Here is a 13075-nt window from a genome sequence, read left to right as displayed (position 1 = left end):
ATGTCTTAATCAACTGCTAAAGCAGAGAGGAAGGCCAAATCCTAGATATTAGCAAAGCTTGGTAACAGTGGAATTTGTAGGGGCTTTGATTTCACTGCAATATAGTCAATGCGAAAGCTCATTGTTAACAGCCATGGCAAGGTAATGCCCAATTGTACTGTTCTGTGCTTACACATCTGGGAAAACACAAACACACAATGCTGTATGTGTTTGTTAGTGGACGCCACACATGACCGTCTTCTGCAATGCATTTATTTTGTCTGAGTTTCCGAGTGCATGCAGACATCTGGAATGATCAGCATAGAAAACATGAATTAGGGAAAATACTGGGAAAGACAACCATGCAGCTTTTCTGAAGGCCTTTCCTCAAGTCTTGTCTATATTCAATGATATGATTTCTTCGCCCAGGCTAAGCTCCCACTTCTACACACCATCCTTCCACTTGTGAACCTTTAAGAGTAAACAGCACCTGGTGAAATTCTACCTTTCTACTGCTTAGATAGACGGGACTTGCCCTTAAGTCTTCCTGCAAAAAACCTCTTGCTGGTTGCTACTGCCCAAAGGAACACACCACCAGTCTTCCCCTTTCCCTCTGAAACCGCAACACAGAAGCAATGCCACTCTGCCTAGGCTACTAATTTTACAAAGCCTGTCTGTGACTTTAAAAACAAACAAACCACCTTATCTAGGGTTTCCAAAAGGAAAGGGAAACATTTCTTCATTAAACTTTAATTTAATAACTGACAATATAGAATTTGCACCCCTGTCCACAAGCTTTTTAGGCTGCCATTGAATAGAAGAGTAGTATTCTGCCTGCACAAACCCTATTCCGTTGGTTTATTGGATGAACAACCTCTCTGTTGCAGAAATTCTGGCACATCTTCTAGCACAGGGGTAGGCAACCTAAGGCCCGGGGGCCAGATGCGGCCCAATCGCCTTCCCAATCCGGCCCGTGGATGGTCTGGGAATCAGCATGTTTTTAACATATTTAAAATGCATCTCTGGGTTATTTGCGGGGCATAGGAATTCGTTCATATTTTTTTTCAAAATATAGTCCGGCCCACCACATGGTCTGAGGGACGGTGGACCGCCCCACAGCTGAAAAAGGTTGCTGACCCCTGTTCTAGCACATTCTCAATTCACACAGAGCACTGGCCATTCCTATTGGGTCCCACTATTGCCCCAAATAAGCAGCAATGGCACGCTCGGTTCACCTGCCCTGTATTCTGTGTGTGCTGTTAAACATGAAGGGAAATAAGCGATGGCAAATAATGGGCTTTTGGAGAACATTATCCATTATTGATCTTTTCACTGAGCAACCCAGATAAGCTTCTAAGGAGCTGCAGGATTCTGCAGAACACAGCTCAATCATCACTTGTTGCAGCCCCCAAACATGGTACCCATTAAAAGTCCAGCGTTCTAAAGCTGGAGGTTTCTGCTTGGGCAAAACATCTGAGGATTTGTAAGGGTAGAGAAAAGAGTTCCTCTAACATCTATATTTAACCACGTTATAAGTTCCTTTCAGACATTTCATGAACACTTCTTCCTGCAAAAGCAGAGGTCCTGGTTCTGGTCACGTGGAGAAGACCTCCCCACATAAAATTTGGTGCACACCATCTCTTTTCAGATCTTATTATGAACATGATGGAGGCTGCAGATGCAATCTCCCCCATCCTACCCCAAAACACATTTATATTAGCATCTGAAAGGGGACTCCGATATTATTATTTGTCGGTTTTCAAATTAATCTTTGTTACCAGGAGAAAAGGTAGGGGGGTGTTAAAAATGAAACTAAAAATGCACCATATATCACTCTCCTCATTCTGGATTTCTGGTGACTGACATTCTGCTTCGTTTGTAGCATACAAATAACAAAAGAAAAAAATTGTGGGAGCGTTCTTTCAAACTGAAATGTTTGACAGACTTAACAGCTTTTTGAAATAAAACCTGATGAAATCTCAAATAGAAAAAAAAGTCTGTCTCCACAGTACATGAGAGATTACATTTCAACAGGCCAGGTTTACTATCCTTAGACAGATGCAGATGTGGGTTTATTTATTTATTTCCCTGGCACTTGGTTTCGCTCATACACACACACACACACACACACACACACATACACAGGTTCTACTGCTGTAGCTTTTTACTGACATCTAGTCTACCTCCTGCTACGGTGAATTTTGATAGCTTGAGTATGAGAGACATTTGCAGGTTACTGTTGTCACATTCTGAAAGCAATTTCAAATCTTGCCCATGCACCAGGTTGGTTCCAGACATAGACATCCTTAGAGGAGACCCATAGAAAACCAATGCCATTTAAGTTAATCATGACTAATTTATCCCACTGATTTTAATAGGTGTATTCGAAACATAACTCCATCTGGATCCAACCCACTGAAATTTGTTCCTGCCACCAGTAGCATTTGAAATTGAAACAAATTAAGAACAGGTTCTGGAAACCTACCCTTCTGTAGAAACCAAAGGTCAGCACATATATGGTTTTTATGTGATATATGGACCTTCCACACAGCAGGAAAACGTGCTAGTGGACATGCTCTCCAGCATCAAGGTGCCCGAGAAGGCAGCCTGGGAAGGCTGCACGCCCGTCAGCCACAGAGGGCACAGCTGGCGGGCGTTCAGGGAAAGGGGAGGCTGCCGGCAAAGCCACGCAGCTCCCCCACTCACTAGGGCGCCCCTGAGAGCCAGCACCCTGGCGCAACAAACCACTAAGACCAATGGGAAAGACGGCTCTGTCTGTATGCATGAAAACCAGATTTGTACTCCTTCTGCCTCTGTCTGAGGGGAGAGACTAGCACAAGCTTTGTTTATGAGCCTCCTCATGGAGCATCCCATGTTAACATTACCTGGGCAGTGTTGGGGTGAGGCATAAACCTGCTGCTATGCTGTACAGATGTTATATACCCTCATAGAATCAAGTTGGAAGGGATCCCAAGGGTCATCTAGTCGAACCCCCTACAATGTAGGAATCTTTTGCCCAACATGGGAATCAAACTCACACCCTTGAAATTAAGAGCCTCATGCTCTACCTGCTGAGCTATTCCAACTCAACAAGGCCAATGCTTTTTCAGTAGAACCAATTTACGAGTCTAGGTATCTGCCATCAAGTGCTGGAGCAAAAGCGAAGAGAAATTAACTGACATGTTTTCATGTGGCATTTCGGATTTTGTAGCCAAGAGCAAAATGCACAACTCTTGCGTTAGTTAATAATGGCAGGCGGACTCATCTGTTCCAGAAGAGGGACCATCTCCCACTGAGCTGTTTGTAGTGGACTCTCCTTCTCTGGAGGTTTTTAAGAAGAGGTTGGAGGGCTACATGGGGGCTGGACTAGATGCCCCTTGGGTTCCCTTCCAACTCTACAATTCTGTGATTCCATGATGTTTCAATTCCCTCCATTTGGAAGGATCAGGTATTAGATTATATGCTGTAGCTCTTGAGCGAGCCTTTGTTAGTGCACTACTGGGCTAGATGGAGAGTCTGACAACTTCCTATGCTCCTGTGTAAAGTGTAGGGTTTTCATTTCAAGCATAGATGAGGAGAGCCTGCTGGACCAGCCTCTGTTCCAGCATCCTGTTCATCACAGTGGTCAGCAAGATGCCTATGGGAAGCCTGCAAGACAGACCTGAGTGTAACATGTGATTCCCAGCCACTGGTAGGAGGCGGCACATTGCCTCTGACGCTGGAAGAAGATCTTTCCCCCCCTCCTGTGCATTTTGGAAGAAAATATTAGAGTTGCTACTTGCCTGAAGCAAAATGTCAAGGCAAATCTGTACAGATTCCTGCTTGGGCAAAAAGGGAGCTAAGAGAGTTTCAGAAGACTAGCAGAATTGTCAGGATAGGGCACCACTCACATATCCCTTATTTTATATCCCCACTTTTCCCCAAAGCAAAATGTAGAGAGAGTTTGAGCCTTTGATGACATGGAGGGAAGCTAAAAAGAAAGACGTTGGTAAGTCTAATGACATTTCACAAGGGAAGTTGGGTTAGGGAAGTGGCACATTCCTGCCTCTGATTTCTAAGGTGAATTCGTATTTAGGAATTACACCGCAAATACAAATGTCTGATGAGGTGTCCGTGAGACTCACACAATGCTAAGGCATTTGTTCGAATACCTATACTTCTAAGTAGTTATGCATTTCCCCAACCCTGCTATATTCATTTGTCTTCTCTCTCTCTCTCTTTGTGTGTGTGTGTGTGTGTGTGTGTGTGTGTGTGTGTGTGTGAGAGAGAGAGAGAGAGAGAGAGAGAGAGAGAGAGAGAGAGAGAGATTTCCAGGCACAGCAGTGCTGAGAAGGACTGATCAGCCATAGGTCTTTCCACAGTTCTCACAGCACCTTCAAAAACACTGCTTTTAGAAGAAATTATAGCAGCTGCAATGCAAGGACCAACTTCTGTATTCACTGTTCAGATCAGACAGGCAGCTTCCCGTGGTGGTTTTTTGCTTTGCCCTTGGCTGCAGTTGTGCATACAAGAAAATGCACTCAGCTGTAGATGTATGGTTTTGCCCATCTTCTGGTTCCTCCGCTACCAAGGCAGGTATCTGACACATGCATTAATAGCAGGTGGGTGGGGTGGGATTGTCACATTGCTCATTGCCTTAAAATAAGTACTGGTGTGCCCTGGCACAATTATTTCAGTGACTCTATGGAAGATCCTGGGGGTCTCTCAGAAAATGGATCTCCTGGGGGCTGAAACTCTGTGTCATTTCTGGGAAAGGGAGCCCCACCCCTCAACTGCTTGTGATCATATCACACTGTGTGTCACTTTTGTCTGGAATTTTGATTATCACCTTCTATTAATAAAACTCACTGTAATCGAGCAAGATGATTTTTCAAAAGGTATTTGTTAATCAAGGAGGGAATTTGAGGGGGGAAATAGGAACTGGGTAGAGGAAGCAATTAACTGGGGAAGTGGAGGCGGGATGACAATTGACGATGGGGATTGAGAAAATACAATATATGGAGGGAGAAACTGGGGAAGGAGCAGTTCATTCAGGGGAAATTTGGAGGAAAAGCATTTGTGGGAATTGGGGAGGGGAGGTAAATTCTGAAAGGGGAAAAATAGAGTAATGAGAATGTGTGTGTGAAGGGGAATCAGGAGAAAGCAATAGCATGGAAACAGAGCATGACGCTCTGGGGTGGGGGGGCAGAAAAGCAGCAGAAAAGAGCTTAAGCTGCATTGATTTCAGGAAGGGAGATGGGCTTGACTTACCTATTGAAATTAATGGGACTTACAAATGCTGCACTTTGGCTGGACTGCGCGCTGCGTAAGTAAATACTTCCAGTGAGGAAAAGCCTCCCTCCTTGCTGTACATGCAGAAAATCTAAAACAGGCCACCTTAACAATGCACTGCTGTACTACAGGGAGAAGGGAGAATGTAGGACGGAATACTTGCACAGGAGGAACTTGAGCTGGTCAGCTTTTTTCTCAGCTGAGGTCCTGACCCCAAAACCTCTATTATTGTTGTCTGCATTGCAGCCTAACAAAGATTTATTTAATCACTCTGCCAATACTGCGTGCACATTCCAAATAAAACATTATTCCAAATCAGCACTACTTTAGTTAACTTTCGAATCTCAGGCCACGCTACAGTGGAATTTCAGACAAACACAAAATATGTGATAAACAGGCAGTGTTTGTAGATCTGATTCAACCGTACTAAGTTCCTTTGCTTTTCTTGTTGCAGAAACACAGAAAGGGGGGCTATTATAATTAGAAGTCACTGCTTGAAAACACAGCTACTTGTATTTACTATTGAATCTTTTTTTCTTTTTATTGTTAGGATTCTAAGGAAACCTTCTGTTACTAGGTGCTGGAATAGAAATACTGGCTGCCGCTTTCAACTATGGTGCGCAACTGAGTAAAAGGTGTGCCTAGGTTCCTTTGAAAGTACAGTGGTGCAATTAAATTGCATAGTGTAATACTTAAGTTTCAAGAAATTCAGTGGTAAGCTGCAGAGCAACCAGCTTTTAGACATCAAAATAACTTTAGTTGCAATAGTTATATTTCACAAGATGGTGTTGCTATACAGTACACATTACTGCATGTTCTGATTAAAAGAATACAATGGACGCTGTTTCTTTGGTATATGCATTAGGCCTGAACCAGGTATAGTAAGGTACCATAAGTACATGCACAGCGCAAGACAGCGCAGTGTTTCAAGACATGCATTCCAATTCACATTTCAAATATAGATGGAATCCCTTGCCTACTAATCAGGTGACTCACATCTGAATACAGTCACACATCCGGACACACACACAATCTCACATAAATTTTAAAAAGTAATTCACGCATGCCCCACTTTGTGAAATCAAGATTGTTTGAAGGAGAAATACTTATAATTCTCACATTATTTTTCTTTTTAGAAAAGCACTGCCAATCCAGAGACTGCCCTCATGTTTGAATGAATGTGAACAGTGCGCAATGTGACCCAGAAGTCGTTTGCTGTGTCCACTGTGCTGATCTTTGTCAATGCCAAGTGAAAACCCAAGATTGCAGAAACTGACATTTCTAAGCGACCAGCTCAAGTTATAGTGTTCACACGCACTATGGAATACGCATAATACTTGCAAAAAATGGCCCAGTGTAACATGAGAACCAATTTTGGTGCATCTTGATACATTTCAATACAGGAGGAAATTCATCATGCCAACTGCAGCCCATGAAGCATATAAGGTAGACCTCCAATGGTTCAAAAATGCTATTGATTTTGCTGCAAAAACAGGAAGCTTGTCATGCACCTGGTTACAAACAATACAAGCCTGCTAGGCTACATCATTTGGTCTGATGAATCAAGAATAACCTTAGAGTACCTAACGGTCAAGGGTACCTTTACTTTTACCTAGGAAAATGCATGAGCTCTCCAATCCAACCCAATATAGTTGTTCTATCAAAGCAACGGGGCATCAGGCAATACAAATTCATTCCCTTGGTTTAGATGCTGCCCAAAATGCTGCCTGTTTAACTGGTGTTAGTTCGCTGGACTTACTCCAAAGTAAGGGAGCATAGGATTGCCTTAGGCTGAAATAATAAACACATTTCCAAGAAAGCAAGACTTACTTCCAAGTAAACATGCATAAGATTGTGCTGTTAGTTGGTACTAACTTTAGCTGCTTTGGGCTCAAGTCCTGTAATGCATAAAGGAGTGTAATAAATACACCTCAAGTATTATTTCCATCTTGAGGGTAGGAATTGGGCAATTGTGCTTAGTTGCTGCCTGATCAATTTGCTTGCAACAGCAGGAAAAAACTTCATGCATCACAAAAATGCATGTTTTCTATATGTGGAGATTCATCTTACAGGCATTATTTCTAAGTAGGAAATGTTAGCATATAAAGTAGTCCTCAGTGTTCTCCTGTCCCACTGAGAATTGACTGAATCAACAACTGCGCTGGAGCAAAGGAGCAGAGGGATCTTTGAGTCTGAAGGACGAGGATACTTCTGACTACAGTGTGGAAAGATCTTTGGGGGATAATAGATGATACATCTTATATGAATTACTATGGTGTCTCTATGTACTGTGTTGGGGTTTGCAGTTTATGCAGGCTGAAAAGTAACTGATACATAAAGAAAGATGCAGAGCAAGAAACAACGTGATCAATGGATTACACAGGAATTATTGCCGTTTACTCCCAGATGAAAAATACCTAAGTGCATCTCTGCCTATTATTAATAATTATACATAAGCAAAACATGAAAACCTATCAAGACGCTGATCCCAAGATGTTTACGATCTAAAATTGGCTGTGGGAAAGATAGGGCAACAAAGGGAGAGGAGGTAATAGCTGTCTGTCTATAGCAAATATAAACATCAACTATGAACATCACTTTTCACAGAAATATTAAATCCTAGAATTCTGTTTTGCTGTTGAGGAAAACAGTTCGTCCCAGAAAATGTTGAACATGTTGGATCTCATTCTGCCCCAAACCAAATTTCCGCTTAATTTTAGGCCAAGTAGAACTGTGTATTTAAAAAGTTGTCAAATGTAAATGGGTCACTGTTTTCATATCTTAAACATCTGTTGTTTATACCCAAGAAAGCACACTGGGGGCAAGGAAATTAATTCCTCAATTGCTGTCAACTGAGTTAGGGAACAGCAATAAACAGCTTACTGTAAAGCCTCCAGCTACAATAAAACTGCTGTCAATAAAGTGTGGCTGATATGGTTTTGCTGTGCCAGAAAAATATATCCTTTGAAAAAGAAAATCTGAAATGGTAACTAGAAGATCCTTCCTTGTCCCTATACACAAAGGAACTCTATTACAAAACTCTGATAGCGCTGAACTCTTAGCATCTTACTCCCTCCCCCTGACACACACACATGTGATGCGATTTAAGAAAGTTATACATTGCACTTCAATGGAAAAACAAACCTTAATGATTCATACACACAACAGAAAAACCACCACATGCATAAAAAAATCCCCAGTGAATTAAAAAAAAAGGGAAGAAGGAAGCTTCTTGCAGTTTAAACTGAATGCCTTGCTTAGCATTTCTACTGCTGCTATTGAAAGTAGTATTATCGCTTAAGGTTATATTCCAATTTCCATTACAACCCCCTGTTTTCACATGCTTTTCACTTCGTTTAAAAAAAAGAAAAAAAGAAAATCTTTTCAGCCGACATTTTCCATGCTTGGTCTCAGCTCAGAGATGAATTTCTTTAGACAGCTGAACAAAACCTGCTACTTTTTTTAAAAAAAGAAGAAGTTATATAAGAATGGGGCAATGTACGGCATTTTCAGTCTTGCCACAATTTTAAAATCTTTACTTCTTACTTGCACATATATATATATATCTGTGTTTGTGCGCACACGCACACATAGATTATATATATGGAAGTAATGAGTAAGGTTTTAAAATTGTGGCAAGACTGAAAATGCAGTGCATTGCCCCAGTCTTATGCACACACACCAGCAACACAATGCAAGAACATATTTTTGCCATTCTTCACTAAATACTGTGGAACTGGAACAGTTGTGGCTGCCACATAATGGTTGTTCCACGGCTGTAAGAAATCAGCCTTTTAGTGTGGCAACACTGACAACCTTGGGACGTCCTGCCTATATGAGTCATGCAGGCGCCTTTGCTGTAAGATTTTTGGGCCCCACTTAAACAAATTTAGTTTAGGCAACCCTATCTATCCAGACATGTAGATGCTGAAATGCTTTAATCTTTTTTTTTAAAAAAAACTCCATTCTTTAATTTTTTTGTTTTTTTTTTACTGTAAGTTTTATTATTCCATGTAATCTGCTTGAGAGGTTTTACGACAATCAAGTGGTATGTAACTTTTGCTAAACAAATAAAATAAGCAAATAGGCAAAATCATGAAACCAAAATGTTTTGATTGACGGAACGTGTGGGCCTGCTTCTTTACACAATGCGGTTCCACTGTGGTTTTCCACAACTGTTCTTTCTGCCTACAATCTTAGTTTTATGAGAATGCTTAACAGAGGTTTTGTTGGTGTTTATCAGCTCTTATAGTAAATATAAGGAAATAAATCACAGTACAACAAGCCACCTGGGAGGGGATTGTGCCTTCTTAGCTTAGTTAACTACAGCACTAGCTTCTTGTCAGGAGTTTTCTGCATTGCTTAAGGGAGCCCTATATTCATTTTATAGTTTCCTCTACAATTATTTAAGGTTCTATCATATATATATATATATATATATATATATATATATATATATATATATGCACCCCATCATATCTTAAGAGAGACAACATTGCTCAAGTACTCCGTTGGCCCAGTGCCAATAAACATGATGAAGACTAATTAATACAGTTCCTAATCATTGTGGCTCCGCTCCGTGCTGGAATCCTTGCTTTGCAACCTGGAGGATTTGCACTCAACTGCCCATGAGCCGTAAATCAAGGGAAATATTCCATCTCAGGCCCTGCAAGATGGTTTTGCCTTTCCATGGGACTAAAATCAGAGTGTTCAGATTAGCCTTATCCAGTCTGAAAAGCTTGGTTCATCTTTCTGTTATTTTGCAGAATTTATGTAAAACTTAACAACAGTTCTTGACAAACTGTGCTTAAGATGGAAATGGAAGGAAATGCTTCTGGTCTCTCCCCCACAGCCAATGTGTCCAATTGGTACGGCTTCATCTAAGGCAGCAATTCATATCCTTCAGGACCTGTTCTACTCAAAGCATTCATCTTCTCCTTTATGACAACAGAATTCTTTGCAGCTACCATGCATCTGCAGGGCCACAGGTTCTACTCTTAAACTTACACACTTGCATTTAACATTATTGGTATACCAGTTCTAAATACCTTTGCTGACATTTCTGTTAAGGAATTCAGAATAATATTCTAATAAAATAATAATAATAATAATAATAATAATAATAATAATAATAATGATGTAACATCGCAGCTCACGAAGTTCTATTGTTAAATATTCTTTATCCTGAGTATTTATTTGCTAGTCTTGCAAATCTTAGGATCAGTCCATTACCTCAAATTAATCAATGTCATCTAGGATTCTAGGCTGGGCTTTTCTTTTCTTTTAAATGTTTTCATTTACAACAATCCAATAGACCAAGGCTCAGGTGGAATCACTAACAACCTGAACATTGCCTGCTTCAAGGCAAGACTTATTTAAAGGAATGTGGGGTAAAAAATATAAAACCCAACAGTACTAAAAAAATCTTCCCCCTTCACAATAAGGATGATTTTCAAATGTTAGGTTCTTCAGAGCAAAACAAACTGCATTGTCTCCTAGTCTTTAGCTATACTCAGACTGGTTACTTAAATCAAGGCTACGTTGTTGAGCTTAACCCAGGCAAAGGGTGTGTTCTTGCATATTCCTAACAGAGCAACTGTTGAAAAATGACAGCCGATTTTGGGACTGCTCCATTTTTTTATTATACAGCTCACTTAAAGGTGGGTGCAAAGATATAGCACAATCTATGGTGGTGAATTCTCCTTCACAAGTCTGAACGAAATAAACCTGATCCACACAAGAGTGCAGCCGTTTTCTTCTATAGCTTCCATACACTTCTGCAGAGTTTGCATGGGAGACTCTTCTATGGCGCTACACCCCATATTTAGCCACCTAATGACCAAAATAGAAACTATCAAGAATAATAATGAAGCAGTAAGGCTGCCCTCCAACAATGCAAGATATTCTTCTTCTGATAACAGTGTATAAAACGTGCCAAGGTCTCCCGCAGAAACACCATTGAACTAAAACAGGAGCTATGCAATAGCTTCTTCATTCATTTCAATGGGGTTTGTGCACTTCAAGGGGACTGTGCTATTTGCCAGTATTTTAGGACCACTAACCATAAACTGATGAATGGCCTGAGCAAAATCTTTTGAAAACAAAACTATCTGTGGAGATTTGCATCATGAATTGCAACACTCAGTGAAAACCACAGTAACAGTGTACCAGTTTTGATCTATAGCCCAATACTGATGGTTCTAATCGCGTATCAGCACAGAACTTTTATGAAACGGAGAATCTAGCGTTCATATCAAGCCTTGACGTGTAGACCAACATCCATTTAACTACTCACTGGGAAGTATCGACACCTCAAACCATATGGTCACCTTTCCATTGGTTAAAATGAAGGTTGCCTAGTTGCTGCTGACAAAGAACATTCAGGATCCCACTAGCTTAGAGAGCACCCTTATTTGGGACTGTATTTATTGATAAGGCAAGAGTTCTGTACCATTTGAAAGCTTGCTGATCTACCAGTGAAAGAAGGTGCTGTCTGAATCACTTTGGATCTTATCCATCCCTCATCACAATCCAATTATGCATCATTAAAAATAGCAAATCCACATTTACAGTTGTGATGCAATTAAAACTGTAAGTCAAGTGTTTATCCTCTCTCTTTTTTACAATAAAGAAGATACAGAGGAACACTTTGCGTTTAATTTTCCCTCACCCTGAATCCTTGAGTCTCTTGGGTGGTGCTTACATGCTCTGCCAGGTAAATCGGTTTGGATTTGTGATCTTAATCTCCATTTGACTCCTCAAAGAAGTTAAGACTCATTCTTGTAACAGAGCCCAGGAAATGAAAACTAAAGTGGAACAGAAGCGCTTAACATCAAAATAATGTGAGAAATCTGAGTAACAAAAATAAAAGATGATAAAGAGGGGGAGAGCACAATCTAATCTCAAATTCTACTGATATCCAGAGGTTTAACGGTTGGTGGGTGTCATGATTCTGTTGCTGTTGTTGTTATCTGGAGGGAAGTGCATAAATGACTGTGGATGTTATTTTAGGAGCCTAAGATGCTTTGAAATACTTCTGAAGGAGATATCTGTGTGAAGATTTCCCCCTCAAATGTCTCTTACGGGATTTATTGAGTGTTCTGGTGACCATTACTTCAACAAGATACTTCCTAAGTGTGGGCTTTAAATACAGTGCCTTGTTATCCAAGATACATCCAAAAGTCAAGATGCAATTTTGAGAAGCATAACATACAGCTGGGGAAATGACTCAAGCTAAAGAATGGTTACCATTCACCTCTCCTGGCACAAACCTATTAAAAAGTATCTTGCCCTGTTCTCTTGACTATGGCCCCTGTGATCAGCCCAAACAATCCACCAAAACGCAAGAGAATATAATGCCAACAGCGATATGTGCTTGACAGCTAAAGCCTTAGACAATTGATGCAATGAAAACTAAGCGCTAAGGAGCCACTGCAAAACACGCTAGCTTAACTACCGGTCGCTTCAGTGCGACTGTCATTAAATAAAAGGTTTCTTTGGCTTTAGTACCAGTTTGAACCTTCCCTCCCCCATTTCTTATCTGCTGCAGGACTGGCAGCTAGCCAGCCCCAAGCCACATAGTACCTTAGTGCCATCTACAGGCCGATCCTGACATTCTAATTTAGTGGCAAAAGACAAGCACCAGTGAAATGAATTAGACAGCACCGCATTTAAATCTTTATTAGCAAGGAATTATTTGACCTAAGAAACAATACCCCCACCCCACCCCCCAAAAAAACCCTAATGCTGGATTTGGTTGAAATACGAATTTTCCTAACATCCTAATCCTTTTTTCATATGGCATGTTTCACAGCTTAAAAATGAG

At 40.8% G+C, this 13075-nt stretch overlaps 1 protein-coding gene across 10 annotated transcripts in view; it reads right to left on the bottom strand.

The window, feature by feature from the left end:
* Window positions 1-13075, bottom strand: part of PCDH9 (protocadherin 9) — a 753026-nt gene that overhangs the window by 734158 nt on the left and 5793 nt on the right. The window lies entirely within an intron of this gene.

Source organism: Podarcis raffonei, chromosome 4 (genome assembly GCF_027172205.1).
Source record: "Podarcis raffonei isolate rPodRaf1 chromosome 4, rPodRaf1.pri, whole genome shotgun sequence".
Lineage (NCBI taxonomy): Eukaryota > Metazoa > Chordata > Lepidosauria > Squamata > Lacertidae > Podarcis > Podarcis raffonei.
Note: the sequence above shows the minus strand (reverse complement) of the source record. Positions and strands in the feature narration are given on the sequence as shown.